This window comes from Protopterus annectens, chromosome 2.part1, assembly GCF_019279795.1.
Source record: "Protopterus annectens isolate FY-2018-M chromosome 2.part1, PAN1.0, whole genome shotgun sequence".
NCBI classification, from domain to species: Eukaryota; Metazoa; Chordata; order Ceratodontiformes; family Protopteridae; genus Protopterus; species Protopterus annectens.
In genome coordinates, this window is record NC_056729.1 from 1,426,869,839 (window position 1) to 1,426,886,414 (window position 16,576).

Below are 16,576 nucleotides of genomic sequence, written 5' to 3' on the forward strand. Positions count from 1 at the left end.
GTTCCATTGAGCTCCCTGATGACCTTGGGTCAACATGATGTTGGATGAACATGCCAGGAGTATCTCCCACACCCCCCAATACCCTAACTAAATATACCAACTCTGAGATCGCACTACAGTTGAGAAAAGGGCAAAGTTTACCATCTGGCACAACAAGTTACTTAGCAGGATTCCATTGCTTTGATGAAGTGCGTTTCGATATTTTCAGTGTTGATGAACTGATTTTCTATGAAGTGGGCTTTCAACAAAGTGAGGTAAACCTCTTGGTCAGTAGTAGAATGTTGATCCAGATGACCATTAGCAGTCTAGCCACAATACCCCAATTATAGGAACCCATTTTCATGACTAATTTAAACTTAGTTTGACCTGTTTCGGGGAGATTTTCAGATTCATACCCAGGATGTATTTACAATTGCCTATCCACTCATTCAGGTTATGCTTAAAGAGGGTCAGGGAGCTATTTTGCTTTACATTCAAAGGAAGTATTTTCCATAAAACTATTTATTTTCTCTGATATGTTTCTGCCTCACCAGCAGGTCCTATTTATGTTTCTGTAGAAACTTACATCTCTTGACCAGGTGTTGTGGATGTTATTAGTTTTGTGAATGTGCAGGCATTCACATAGAACTGGATCCATCAAGTCTTTGTAGGCTTGACAGTGGTCAGATCTCAAGAGTCTGTATGAAACAGAAAAGAGAGCCTGGGTAGCTCAAGAAAGAAATGCCTTTTTTATCTTAGTGAGAAAATGCTAAAGTCTGTCAAGTTCAGTTCCTGCAGGTCAAAAATATGATTGCACAAGTGCCAGTAATGATTTAAACAGCTGTGATTAACTTAGGTTATGTAAATGATTCAGAAGAATGAAAGACTGCCTGCACAGTGTGTGTGTGTGTGTGTGTGTGTGTGTGTGTGTGTGTGTGTGTGTGTGTGTCTGTGTAGGGCGGGGGTGTATTACTGTAGTATAATTCTTTACTACAAAAACTATGTAGAAACATAGCGTCTCTTTGCCTAGTGCTTGAAAATATATATATTTTTTAAATTTCATATGTATCTTTGTGTATATATATATATATATATATATATATATATATATATATATATATATATGTTTATGTGTATGTAACCTGCATGCATCAAAAATCTGGAAAGGCTTTTGAAAATTAGGTACATCTGGCTAAAAATCTAGACACAAGTGATAATTCAATAAAGGTGTTTGGAAAAAATCTAGACTGCTAATTGGCATATAGTTTGCATGTCTAATAGTACAACTCCTCCCTCTTCCATTAGGGTTGTGGGATATCTCTAATCAGAAAGTGGGTAGAGAAAAGCAGTAACAGTAATTCCAGAGAAATAACTTTAACTAATTAGAAATCAGTAAAAATAAAAATGAGCATATACTGTCAGTATATTGACAGCAATTACAGATCAGTCAAGGAAAAGTGCCAAATATCTTCTCCAAAGCCTGAGTACTGGCTTCATCCCAGCTGAGTGGAGGGCAGCCACTGTCATCACTTTACACAAAGGTGAAGCGTTCGCCAATCCAGGAAATTATAGACCCATCAGCCTAACTAGCCTGATCTGCAAGGCCATAGACCAGATTTTCATGGACCTCATTAACAAGGATATTGGCAACCTCCAAACACTTGATCCCACATAGTTTTGCTTCGTCAAGTGGAGGTCATGTCTGCTAAATTTGGTCGACTTCTTTGAGAAAGTCACCAAAGCCATGGATGAGGGGAAGACTGTGCACACCGCCTACCTTGATCTGGCCAAAGCCTTTGATACTATTCCCCACTCGGGTGTAATAGATAAACTCTCTCAACTAGGCATCAATCCATATGTTACCAGATGGGTAGCAAACTGGCTCACTGATAGAACCCACATAATCAAAATAGGGGAAGCCACCTCAAGCAGTAGACCCTTAACAAGCGGCATACTCCAGGGTTTGGTCCTGGGGCCTCTGTTGTTTGGGATATACTTTTGTAAAGTACAGGCCAAAACCAGTGTGCTATGGCTGACCAAGTTTGCAGATGACTGCAAGCTGGGTGCTTTCATCAGTTCCCCTAGTGATGTAGACATCCTCCAAGAGGGTCTCACTCAGACAAATGACTGGTGCCAGAAACATGGCCTAAAGCTGAATACCAAAAAATGCATCATCATCCCCTTTGGGGAGAGTGACGTCCCCACAAATTATCACATTAATAACAACGTACTGAGCATGCAATCAGTAGTGAGGGATTTGGGCACCCAGGTTGATAGTAACCTGACTTTTGACCACCATGTTGCTTCTGTGGTACAGAAAGCCTTCTACATGGCCCACCTCTTAAGTAAGGGTATTTCATCCAGGAACAAGGCGGTCATAGCATCCCTGTATTCTTCCCTTATAAGGCCCATTATTGAGTACAGTGCACCTTTTGGCATGTACCTTGCAAAGCACATGCAGCAGCTGGAGAGACCACAGAGGTTCCTCATCCGGAGAATCCAGGACCTCAAACATCTACCATACACAGATAGGCTAAAAGCTCTATCCCTCTACTCAGTTTTATACAGACTGCTCAGAGGTGACCTCTGTCCCGCATACAAGGCGATCATGGACCCCACCCTGATGGGACTGCTGCATATCTGCAATTCAAGCTCCACACGAGTAACCCCACACGTAGCCTCAACCTGGTCTGTGACATCAACAGGACTTGCTGGCGGGACACATTTGTGTCCCAGAGTCTCCCTCATCTATGGAATAGACTCCCTGTCCACATCAAGCAGAGTACCTCTTTACCCCCTTTTTAAGTGCAACCTGGATAACTGGATGAGAAACAGAAAATATACCCCTGGGATTCCACCCATGTCCCTGCTGGACAGGAGCACTGGGTGCTAATTTGTCTAAACATGGGCTAAACTCTTGGCTAGGCTTATAAAGGCCTCAGGGCCAGTAGCCTAGTAACCTCCTATGATCCTATGATCCATATCAGTATTAAGAGCACTATTACTATGCAGTACTGGACATTGTGTTCTCTTAAGCACACAGTAACTGGTAAAGTTTATTGTTTTTAACATATTGCAAATTGTCAATCTTTAAACTTGGTATATATTGTAACCTTTAAGCAGTGTGCAGCTTTTTATGTTGGCAAGACGAGTAGAAATTTTAAACAGAGAATCTCACACCATCTGTATAATGTTAGGAAAAGCATTCTTACTATTTTAGCTAAGCATGTTTCTGAGAGAGGAGAGGCACATAGATTTAAATTTAGTGAATTGCAGACTGTTACCACTACTATACAAAGAGGTGATGTTATTAATTTAACTGAATATTATGAATATAACTGGATACTGTGCTTGAATGCAGTGGTTGAACCAGGGTTAAATGAGTCCTGTTCTTTAAAACCAGTGCTGAAGCTACATGGATTACATCATTAATTGGTTAAATTGATTAATTAATTGTTAGTCAAACATATGTTGTTTGAGATCCCTTTTAAACCTGATGAACCATTACTGAACATGAAAGCTTGTGTATCATTATTATTATTAAATTTTATAAGCTATGTTTTTTTCTATTTATTTTTATTGATTTCTTAATTAGTGAAAAAATATTTCTCTGGAATTATTGTCATTTCTTTGGTTACTGTTGTTTTGTGATACCTGAGACATGGCATGTCCTGTAAATGAATTGGACTACAGTCCCAGTTTGTTTTCTAATGTTCCAACACAAAGTTCTGATAATTTGCTATCTAAATTATTGAATGTTAATGGGAATTCCCTTGGTGATATGAATGTTGCAAATGGAGACTACCCTACTTGAATCTTAGCATCTACTTTTCCTGTGGTAAGTATTTCTACTTAAATTTCTGGTTTTGAAAGCAAGGTTCAACAGTACAAATGAATTCACTGGCATAGGCTATTATGCTTTGAGACTTATTTGAATTAACGTTTTGCACCTTGAGGTTTACCTATACTTAATATGCCATTATATGGGAATTGGTATTCTGAATTGCTGAAGGACCTGCAGAAGTTAAATCTGCAACTTAGCTTTGATTGTATGTCTCTTATGTATAAAGAGATGTGAGGGGAATGAGACACCAACAGATAGAAAAGAGCACTATAACAAGGAATGGTAACACTTGAGTCTGGTATTTAATTTGTTTTCATGTAATCTCATGGCACTTGAACTGAATGTTTTGGAGATAGCTTTATCCTTTATTTCTGCTCATAAAGATGACTTAGTAGAAGTTCTCACTGAATTGAGGTTGTTTACACACAATATATGTTTGAAACTTCTTTTTTCGAACACTGACACAAATAGGACTTGCACACTTTAAAAAAAAACAAGTACTTTTATTCCCATTTATCCACCAATTGTGCTTGCATTTTTGAACAAATGTGAAGCTGATATGTGTGTGTGTGTGTGTGTGTGTGTGTGTGTGTGTGTGTGTGTGTGTGTGTGTGTGTGTGTGTGTGTGTGTATATATATATATATATATATATATATATATATATATAAAACATTTCTGCATAATAGCTGTAAAAATATTTTAATTTATCTCACAAACAAGAGTGCATAGCATTGAATGCCTTTAAGAAAAATTATGATATTATAATACTTCCAGATGGTAAAAAAATCTTTAGTTGATAGTGAGATAGATGATATTATTTCTAAGGTTAGGAGCACTATATATGATTTAGTTTTGGGTTCTTATCTTGCTTCGAATTCTTTTGAAGATTTTTCTGTACTACAACCAACTATACCTATACTTTATGGCTTACCTAAGGTGCATAAGGATCTATCTAAGCCACTTATGCATCCTATAGTTTCTAGATGTGGATGTTTGAATGAAACTTATATCTATTTATTTTGAAAATTTTTGTGAAACCTGGGTACTAAGGTTGCCACCTTTTACTGTGGCAAAAAAAAAAACAGAGTGAAGCCACAACTCTTGCAGTGCCCATAACCACTCCCCTCTCCTCCCTTTTCTCCAACCACTCCATCTGCCTCAATGTCTATTTTATGTTGTAAATGGTCAAGTTAGTGGGAGGTGGAACGTCTTCTTTTTCCCATCTTGGACCTCACCACATTGCATTAGTAATACTTTTCTCCTTTTTGAAAAGTTAAATTTCTAACTTGGTCTGACTTTTTTTTTAAAAAAGCATTGCTAATGCAAAAAGGTTAGGACTGACACAGGGAGAAGAAAACATTCACTCTCCCACTTAAACTCTGGCATTCTGTTTATGTTGCTAAACAGAATACCAAAGTTTGTTCTGTGTTTTCTGGACTACCAGAAAATCATTCTGATTTCCTAATAGTCTGGAAAAATGGATAGATGGCAACCCTTGTTGGTATTGTATCTGCAGTCTATCTGTTTACTAGAAGCAATAGGCATATCAAGACAACATATTTAGAATTTTTCCCATAAATTAGTTACTTGCTATTCTTCTCACATTTGCATTTTAGTAATAACTATTATATTTTAACATCACTCAGTACTATTATTGTCATGTTTAATTCACAAAAGAAAGGCATTATAAATGCAGATTCCATCATCTGAAAAGTGACATCAGTTTCTAAAATCACATTGTCTTCACTGTTCTTTCTAGCTGCTCTCACAAATTATACATTTGCTAGGCCTCAGCTCCTAGAATTGACATAGCTCTGATTTGTTTACAGGAGGAACAGGGGGTTCCATTTAAAGACAGCATCATTAGAGAACCATTGAGTTTACCAAGCTGCGCAAAGTAAAATCCTTAACAGAATAACCATGTAAATTTCTATACAGCTTTTGAGGCTATACCTCTTAAGTGCAACAGGAAATAAGCAGCCTAAGCAACCCAAACTATTAGTTTAGCAAAATAAATGCCTACTTGATGTTCAAATTCTGGTCCCAAATAACCAAATAAATGCACAGTCGGGAGTCAGTTTCTCTTGACATAACATAGCAGACAAAGGAGCCCTAGTGCTCTGGTTCACTTACCTGTAAATGAAGCATAATATATACAAATATACCATCTAAGAAACAAAGATGGCTGCTTAACGGAGAACAGCCACAAATACTATTAGAAAATACACATGTAGGCAACTTGTGAATTCAGATCATTAAGGTTAAGCTACAAGTAACTTCTCTTTCCAATAATTTGCAAGGAATTCACATTCCAATAAGGGATCCAACTAGAGATAAAAGCTCAGCCTCCACTATGGCAGTACAACTCATCACCTCATAGCTGCCATGCTGAGTTTGACCATCCAGCACTAAACAATTCCAATACTAGGAGCTTAGACTCCAAACAGTAGGTCCATCAGTTCACAAAAGTTTTGGCCTCAACAAATTTTAGCTGACATGAGCACTGAAGACAAGTTTGCCATAGCAGAAAAATTCTTCAGTGTATCCCAAATGGAAACCGGTTACAGAAAGGGGAGAAGGGAACATAAATTAACAGCTACATAGTAAACAAGTAAATTGGTGAAAAAAATGCCTTTGCACATGTCAAAATATAACAGATAAGCCAAGCTGTCCCATAGCTCAATCAAGTACAGTATATAGGGTCTATATTATGTTGTCGAAAGACGTGTTGATCGAACATGTCTTCATTGACACATAAACAGCAAAAACATGTAACAGTGAATGGCCACTTCAGTGACTTTTTTCCTACGGGGAAAAAAATTGCTTGGCCATCATTGGGGATTTGCCGTTTTCCTCACTGTAATGCAATCTCGGAGTTGATATATTTAGTTACCCACTTTGTAGGGTTTGAAAGTTTGTTTTTGTTTTTTTTTGGCCAAACGATTTTTCCCCAGGGAAAAAAATCGCTGAAGTGGCCATTCGCTGTTACATGTTTTCGCTGTTTATGTGTCGATGAAGACGTGTTCGGACAACATAATATAGACCCCAGTATATACACCATTCCAGCAAGGATAACTAAATGCAGCACATTCAAATGGCATCCCACTGCAGGCTCAATGGTTATATACCTAAAACTGGTGCTACTAATACATTTATGATAATAATAAAAAGTTTAGTTGTACAAATGGAAAAAAAACAAAAAAACAAAACAAAACAGTGCTTCCACTAGTGGCCACTGTGTATCATACTGAAGGGTGCATAACATAGAGGATTATGATAGAGTCTTTGATAGTAATTAGCATATTATATGTTTAAGATCTAGATGCCAAGAATTCACCTTTAGAGCAAAGCACAAGTGGTGAATCTTGGCATCTATGTTGAGAACACATAATTAGAATTATTATCCATGAGATCTGATCATACTTCTGTGCAGTGCATGGAGCTTTATCTCTTTCATGTACTATCAGTTACTGAAAAAGAAGAGAAAAAAAAGCTGTTGGAGTACACAGTGTTTTGTGAAAGCTGAAACAGTCATTTAGTGCAGTCAAACAGACAGCAAGCAGAAATGAAGTGTCCCTAAGAATAACAAAGAACCTTAAAAGCTGTTGGACACTTAATTTTGACACAGTTCTGTTTATAAGTGTGGCAGAGCAAACAAAGTTTGATAGCTTTTAAAGCGGGTTTTATTTTCTGTCACTCTTCTTTGCTGGCTAGCACTGGCCACTGTTAATCCCTCACAATAGATCTGAGCTTAGCATTGCTTAGATGTGCTTAACAAGTTTCTCCTATTTATTTTTTGGAGCATAATTGCACTGCTATTTACTCTACAAATACTCCTTGATATTTGCTGACAGTTGCATGCTGAACAACATCCACGTTTGTGGTACCCACTGTCAATGCTTTTATTTGGTTATTTTACATTAGTTTGCTGTGAAGTATAGAAATGTACTTAATGCCTCTTTTTACTCTCTGTTGAGAATTTGTATCATGAAACACACCTAATTATATGAAAACCTGCAAGCTGGACAATTCTGCACACAAAGTATCCTTTTATCTTGTTTTGTTTGTGCACTCTTTACCTGTATTAATCATGAATTCAAGTATTTTCTGTCTTTCGAATTACAATGCATGAGTATGTAAGCATGTAATGGCATATCATGCTGCATTTAGCTTTTTTCTCAGCATTGTTTATAACATGTGCATCTTTATTTTTAATTTAAATTGCAGAACATCCAGTCCATTCCAAAGCAGCCTATTCAAATTAAAAAGAAGCAGTATATAGAAGGTAAGAGTCAGTTGTTACAACAGAAGTAACCACCTTCTTAATGGATAGTTGTCTTTGCCTTTTTAGATAATTAAATCCTGCATGACGGTATTGATGAAAAGTTAATAATATTGATCACATGTTATGATGCTTAAGTCATCCTTTTCACCTGGTTGGGTTCTCCTTGAGTCAGCTGACTCTGTCCGACTCCATTAGTTCTCTTGCCAGTGCCAAAAATGCACACATTGATTACCAGTGTCTTTCTGTCATTTCCCTACCACTTCACTTTCATGAAAACTTCTCTTATTTTCTATGAAATGTCTTTCCAAATTTAAAGCTTTACATCAGCGGCTATAGAAGGACACCTAACCACAGTACTTTCCATGTTGTAGATTATGTGGGCACAGATGTACAGTATTGGTATAGTATGTGCATAGTCACAAGAAATTGACTGACATAACCTCCCTTCCACAGTACAAGTGTTTACAGCTTGTGGAGTACTGATTTCAACATGTCCACATTAATAGAAGTTTTAATTATCTAAAAAGGCAAATTCCCTCTTACTATGTAAAAGATAGTTATTCATAAGACATTAAATCTTCATTGATCCGATTTCATGCACAAACCATATTCAACAGTGTTGCGGACGCATGCTTTATTTCTATATTAGCCAACTGCAAAATGCTTCTGAAGTGTAATACTGGTGTGTGTGTGTGTGTGTGTGTGTGTGTGTGTGTGTGTGTGTGTGTGTGTGTGTGTGTGTGTGTGTGTATTGTTTTAGAAATCTAATGTTTATGAAATATATTGAACTCCTTCATATTGATCACCTGACACACAATTATTTTGGGCTGCAGCAAGTGAAGTCCTTTATTCTTCCTGAAAGCTAAAAGTCTTCACTGTGACTAAGAACAGATTAGAAGATATTACTTCAGGAAGGCTCATAATACAGGGATTTATATAGTATATTTGTCTGTCTATGTATCTATTTATCTCTCTGTCTTTCAATCTCATTTCCAGTTGCTTAATATGTCTTCAAAGGTACATCCTGAAGGGGGTATAGTACTTAATAACTAGGTTAATTAGGGTTGCATAAAGAGGGATTATAACTTCTTTTGACTTGGATGATATGCCTTTAGATATTAGTTGTGTGAAACACTGCTACTATGCGGTGGTTGAAGGAGAGAGAATTATGAATCCAGGTTCTAAGATCACTGACTGTATTATCATGTTGGAGTGGGGTACTGGCTATGCTGTATGTTGAGGAAGAGAGTTGCTTACCAATGTGACAATACTACACTTTTTTGCATTTAATTTTAATCCATTTTTTCATTCACCATTTGTTAACCAGGGTTAGTCTCTTTAGTGTATGGGTATCTGAGGGTGATTTGACAATAACACCCATTTTGCAATCATCTGTAAACTTAGTTAACCAAAGGTCCAGAATCTTGATCTGGAGATTGGAAAAACAGATGTTGAAAAGGAGGGGTGCCAATAATGAGCCCTGGGGCACATCACTAGTTACCTTCATACTTTCTAAGGAGGTACCCACCAATTTAACTATGTGGGTTATATCTTTTGGGCAGTTAGCCTTCACCTCACCATGTACAGGTCTATTTTTGAAGGCAATAAACTTGTTTATGATGCTTATGATTCTATAATTACATAATTTAAGACGCAAAGTTAATAATACAAGGTCTATCAAAAACATTTTTCATATAGTATTTTTAGTACCCAACTGCAGATAAATACATCTACAAATACATGGCATACAACTGTTTTATTTATATATTTATTTATTGACGTTTGTTTACTGGAAACGTCTGACTGAATGATTTTGTCTGATTTCAGTGGAGGCCCAGGGAGAAAAGTTCCAGAAATAAAAGAACAGAAAATACATATTCATACATGAAAATTGATATCATATTACAATGTACTGTAAATACATAGATTAATGCACATATACCATCAGTAAAACAATAATTATTACAATATCATGTAATATTGAAACATATTGATGTGTTATCAGTGCTAGAGTTTATTACTCACTTATACAGCAAATGTGAGAGTGGAACATTCAAACAGTGGATAAGGAGGAGGAGAGGAAGGGAGGGAGGGGAGTGTGAGAAATAAGTATTTGTTAGAGGTAATAAGTAGGGTAGATATGGGAGACGAGAAATACTGATTAAAAATAAGGGAAAAAAGGTAAGAATGAGAGAAATAAAAACTAGGAAAAGAAGAGATAGGATCTATATAAGTATTAGTGAAGTAGGAGATTAAATTATTAGTAAGGAGAACAGCATGTGTAAAGCCAGGAATCAGAGAAGAATTATTTTAGTTGCAGTTTAAGTAAAAGAATATTATGTATTGCCCTAACTGGTGCTGGGATTATATTCCAGACTTTTGTTACGCAGTTCAACCTCAGATTTAAGGCTTATAGATGTGAAGTTGATTTTTGTCAGAAGATTGAAGGTGACAATTTGGGAGGTAGTGGTGGAGAATTGTACTTAAAGCTAGTCAGGAAGTAAGATTAAAAATAATTTTGTGTGTTAAGAGAAGTTAGGTATAATTTAGTTGGTAGGATCATTTTAGCCAAATTAGAGTTTTTTAGTGCAGAACAGTGATGTGCTTTATGACTTGTATTAGCTGCAAATTGAGCTAATTTCTTATAACACGGTTCTAGTTTTGATTTTAGGGTGGCCTGAAGGTTAGTCAAGATGGGAGAACCATATAATGGAGAGGGGAGTAGGTATGTAGAGGTAAGAGTGAGTCTGGAAGATGCAGTAAGGATCTTGTTGGTTGCATATAGCATTCTTAGTTTTTGTGACTTTTTAAATTGCTGTGTACATGGAGGTCATAGTTGATGTTTTAATCTTTTGTAATTGCCAGCAGTTTTGTATGGGGTACTAGGTGTTTTTAAAGTTATGTTTCTCAAGGGTAAGTGATTTGGAGAAAAATAAAATGAGTTTGGCTTTCTTTGGATTAAGGTGGAGCTGCTGATTACAAAGCCAGCTTTCAATAAAATTAAAGGCATGGTCTGATGTTGTGTGTTCTGTCCATTCCACAGTGGATGGGTCTTCTGATCCAACCTTGAATCTAACTTCAGATGCTTTTAGACTTCAGGATTTTGCAGCTCAAGCTCCCTTCTCTTCCCCATATTCCCAGATTACCTCCAATCTTGTTTGCTGCTCACAAAGAGCAGACATGGTCCACTCGAGTCTGGCTTGCCTCAGCTAAGTTCTTGCTTTTTATTACTACTATTATTGTAATTCTGATAGTTACTAGAATTCCTTTTTATGATGGGGTACCTTCCCTTTGTATTTTTCTTGTATTTTTCCCTTACCCAAAATGTTTTTCCTTTGTGTAAATGATTTTCTTCATTTGTCTAACACCTTTGGCTCCTCACCTTTCTATATTTGAATGTTAGGATATAGGTATTTTGTAGATATAATTTTGGGTGTTAGTGTATCAATCTTAATAGATTTTACCATTGTTGGTATGTTTGCCCTTAAAAAAAAACTTTTTCTTGCTTTTTGGGGAGTTCTCTTCCTTCTTTGGTTAGCAAGGTCATGTCTGACAAGGCATCATGGTTCAAAAAATGTGTGGCTTTTAGCCACAAACTCCTGAATATGGATCAACTCCAACAGTGTACATATTGTTTGGGTGCTGCCCACATAGATAAGGACTGATCTATCTCTACGGCCTTTGGCCATCAGGCTGTTATTGAGCATAGGAACAAACTTGTCTTAAAGGGACTTCTCGCTGCTTCTGCAGCAGAGTTGTTTAAGTCTTTATCTTCTCTTTATAGAAGTTCCCCATTTGGTAAAACTTCCTTGGACAAATCTAGAGGGGTGAATAGTGACAAGCCCACGGACAAGAGCAAGGAGACAAGAAAGTGCTCCCCTGATCACTCTTTCTTCTTCTTCTTCTTCTTCTTGAAAGTCTCTGGCTGTGGCCTGTAAAAATGGATCCTACTCTCCCATCATATCTAACACCTGTAAGATCCAGGAACCCACCCTTACCAGAGCTGAGATTTTCACCAGCACCAATCTCTATCCCTGTCTGCATTTCCCCCTTTCTTCATGAGAGACTGGGGCAAAGATTGTCTAGACCCCCATCTACATCTTCTTCTCTGAGGTTTATTAGGTCTGACAGAAGCAGATGTAGGTAGAATGATGAGGAAGTTCCTCAGGACTCAAATTCAACTGTGGTTTCTCCCAACTGACCTGTGAACTTTGGCCCTTCAACCTTGCTTATGGTTGCTCCTACCCTGATCCGCCATCCATCTTTGGGGACTCTGGATTCAAGATTTCTACAAAAGCTGTCCACTTTGGATCCAAGGATGTGGTCATCTTCCACTCTGGTGACTTCTCTGATTCCACAGTTCCAGCCTTCTTGGATCTGGTGCTGTCTCTGAGCCAAAGTTTCTTCACTGGTTCTGGGGGCATGGGATTGACTCCAAAATTGTAGGAACCATGCCTTCTTGTCAGAGCTTTGGTGTTAGATAGGTAAGCTCCAGTGATGATCTCAGAGCAGAGTCAGCTGGCTTCCTCTGCCTTCTAGGTGTGGGGTCTCAGCTCCTATCGGGACAGTTCGGGGTTCTCCCTCAGCTTCTGCTTTCAAGGAAGTTGTGAGAGTTGTCCCCAGTGTTGGTGAACAGACTGCTCTTCCCCTCTATGTTCTGCCCACCCCACAGCTGAAAGTCCTGGGTCCTGATCCTATGCAGTCTATGCCACTGGGACAGCCAGTTCCTACAAGCCTTGAAACATTCCATATACAGGACACCCAGCAGTCTTCCGAGTCCTCTCCAGAAATCTCCGCTGAGGTTCCTCTGAAACACTGGTGTAAGAGAAGGCACACTGACTCCCCCAGGTGTCCTTCACTGAAGATGCTGATTTTGATGAATGGGAGAGATCCCCCAGATCACCACTTGAAGACATCTCATTCTAGAAGATCCTTGAAATTTTGAGACAGGAAGGAGGCTGGTCTTCTGAGGCCCCCCTCCCAAGTGGAGTCAGTGTTTCTTGAGGCTTTTGGATCTGGCTCAGCTACTTCTTCTGTGGTCAGTCCCACTGATGAGATGATGGACTTGATCTATTGGTGGACATGAAGAGAACTGGATGTAACAGAACCAGTGCCCAGAAAAAAACAGATAAATATCTTACTGCTTTGAAAGACCAACAATATTGGAACAAAGGCCTGGAGGTCTAGGTGTAGTGGTAGCCACTAAAATGGAGCTTGTAGAGGAGAGTTCATCTGTCTATCCTCTTAACAGAGAGTCTAGAGCTTTAGATAGGTTTGGGAAGCAAGCTTATGCTTCATCTACCTTTGCATTAAGGTTGTTAAACTATTTGGTTGTTAAACTATTTGGCACATATTACAAGGTTTCTGAGAGATTTGAACAAGCAGCTGTCTAAATCTGTCTCTGGGTCCATGTCTGCAAAGGACGAGAAAATGTGGACTCACAGCTGCCCACCCCGCAGTCCCAATTAAATGTGTCTATGTGTGTGCTATCCTGCATGACCAAGGCCACTTTGAGAGCCTCTGGTACTGGCATTACAGTAAGGAAACATGCTTGGATGCACTTGTGTGACTTTGTGGAGCCTTACAATATGTCCATTGTGTAAATGCCCTTTATGATGATTTGATCTTTTTCAGACCGAAAGTCAAAGACACACTCTCCAGAAGTCAAGAAGATAGGAAAAACCTTTCTGATGTAGGAATACGATTTTCTACCCCACAGATGACCTTTTGTAGAAACCAGAAAGGGAGCAAGAAGTTGTGGTTCCAGAAATCTCAAGAGTTCTGTGTGGACAGTTCTGAAGATAGACCCCCCCCAAATGGCATTGGGGAAATTCTAATGGTGAACATTGCCCATCTGGCAGATGAGGCTCCCAAAAACAAGGATCTAGGGGTCCCCTTTCCTAAGAGGACTTTTCAAAATTCCTAGATGGTTGCCTTCCTGCTGCATTCTGAAGGCAGTTGAGAGGTGTTTATCTCTGCACCCAGAAGCCTGGACATCCATCACCGAAGATGTCAACAGTCATATCCAGATGCTATTCCATTCCCTTTATTTGCCTACTTCCACCAAAAAAGAAAATTCCCAATTTTTCATCCTTGCAAAGAAAGGCAGTGGCTATAGAACTAAAAAGGCTGCTAGACAAGGGTCATCCAGCCAGGATTCAGAACTTGCTCAAGGTTCTTTTTAGGGTAAAAAAAAATGGTGACCTCAGGAAGATTTGGGGGTCTATATTACATGATCAAACAGTGAAATGTTCAAACACGTAATAATCGACCCCTAAATGTCGAACTGGCGGAATGTCAAATGGTTCAATGGAGATCTCCGTACAGTGCGGACATGGAAGTTTTCCATTTGGCGATCCCGGAGTTGGTATATTTAAGTAGCGGGGATGTGGGGGATGCAGAGAGTTTTTATGGTTTGTTTGGGTGTTTTTATGTTTTTTTTTTTGCCATTCGATATTACAGCGTTTCGACATTTAGGGGTCGATTATTATGTGTTCGAACAATTCACTGTTCGATCACACAATATAGATGCAGATTGGACCTCAGCCACCACAATCGGCAAGTCAAACATATGCAGTTTGGGATGGTCACAACACAGTCCCTCCTCTCCATATTGAACAAGGATGATTGGATATTCTTAACAGACCTTTAAGATGTGTACTACCTCATTATTATCTCCTGGTTCAACAGCTACCTCACTGACAGACAGCAATATGTAAAATGGCTCTCTGCTCTATCTCCTTTCCTCCCCATCAAAGTGGGCATCCCAGATGGTTCAGTTTTAGGCCCTCTCCTTTTTAACATCTTTACTAACCAACTTCACACATCCTGTCCTCAGTCATCCCTCATACAGTATACAGAGGACTCCGCAATAATCTCTGTTGCTGACAACCCCACTGATCTTCTAACCCTGACACAAACATCCTTCAACCTCACTGAAACATGACTTAATCGCAATCTTCTCATAAGTAACCCTAAAAAGACAAAACATCTTCTATTTCTTCCAAAATCACTTTATCATCTTAAGTCCTCTTTTACCATCTCTTCCCTTAACAACATCTCTGTCATAACTGAAACCCACATTAAGCTCCTTGGAGTAATTATAGACAACCAACTTAAATTTGACCTTTATGTTCTTTACAGTATCAAGAAAACCAACCAAAAGCTTGGCCTACTGTACAGAAACAAAAGGTTCTTCACACCCAACTCCAGGATCTTACTTGCCCAAGCATACCTTCTCCTGAACCTCTTTTATACCTCCCAAATCTTAACCAGCTTACAGTCCTCAATATTTTCCAAACTCGAAACTACCTACAACAAAATTGCTAGATATACAGCTAATCTGCCCTCCTGATCTCACCACTGTCATGCTCTCTAGACACTCCTCTGGCTTGAGTTTCCTAACCAATTGTTATTTACACAACTTCTTGTTATCCATTCTATTCTGAATAAGCCCTCTTCCTGTCCTAGCATCTCCTCAATTGTCTCCTCTATAAGCCCCTTTGATCTGTCAGAAGCTCAGACCCAGGTCTGTTACAGATTCACAAACCTAAAACATCTTTTGGTCAGAATCTCTATAGCTACTTTCCTGCTTTTCATGGAGCAAGCATCCCATGACCCTAAGAAATATTACCCAAATGCATCAGTCTATCAGTTTTCTTTCCAGATTTTTCAAATAAAGGAGAATATGTGTTTCATTTTTAGATGTGCATTGCCAACTACATTTTCCCTCCATTGTACTGAAACATTTAGGAAGACAAACCAACGTTTTGTCTCCTTTTCCAAAGTCAAGGTATTTCGAAAGTATCTTTACCTAGATGATTAGCTTACTGTATTTCTTATGTATATAAAGAAAAAGGCTTGACACTACTCAGAGCTGTCAGGGCTCAGTCTACTAGATCTGACTCAAGTTCCTTGGCCTTCTTTTCAAGGGTCTTAACTGATATTTGTGCTGCTGCTACCTGGTTTAATGTTACACCTCTGTTTCCCATTATAATCTGGATTTGCCATCCAGGGATAGGGTGGCTTTGGATTCAGCCTTCCTCCTGAACATACTTCCAGGAGTTCACCCTGAGGGTTAAGTAGGTGGGGATTCTGTCCTATCTATTGAGGAACTGATGGAACAGACATCAGATACAAAATGTATGTAGTTGCCGTAATGATAGGTCTGTGCTGTCTGATTCTGTTTTTCCTCAACTTACTTTCAACTGACCTCCCTCCATTTCATGAAATATTTTTTATGTGCTTCTGGTATGAAAATATGACCAGCCCTTCACCAAGGTATTGCATTCTTACTGCTCCAAAACAGTGCTCAATCGCAGACATCCTTTGTATCCTGGAGGTTGGTTACCTTATTTTCCTTTACTAATTTCTTTTATGGCTGTGTCATGGGGTTGCAGGCAAACTTGATCTGAAGTAGTCTTGGAGACAGAAGGGGATTATGTACAAGAAATGCTTGCTTTACAGA

The 16,576-nt window shown here is 38.6% G+C and overlaps 1 long non-coding RNA gene across 1 annotated transcript in view; it reads left to right on the forward strand.

Annotated features, from left to right (window-relative positions):
- Positions 1-8,113, forward strand: part of LOC122794774 — a 286,504-nt gene extending 278,391 nt beyond the window's left edge. The window contains exon 3 of the long non-coding RNA XR_006363695.1: positions 8,052-8,113. This is a non-coding gene — a long non-coding RNA (uncharacterized LOC122794774). The remainder of the gene's footprint in view (positions 1-8,051) is intronic.
- The last annotated feature ends 8,463 nt before the right edge of the window (positions 8,114-16,576 follow it).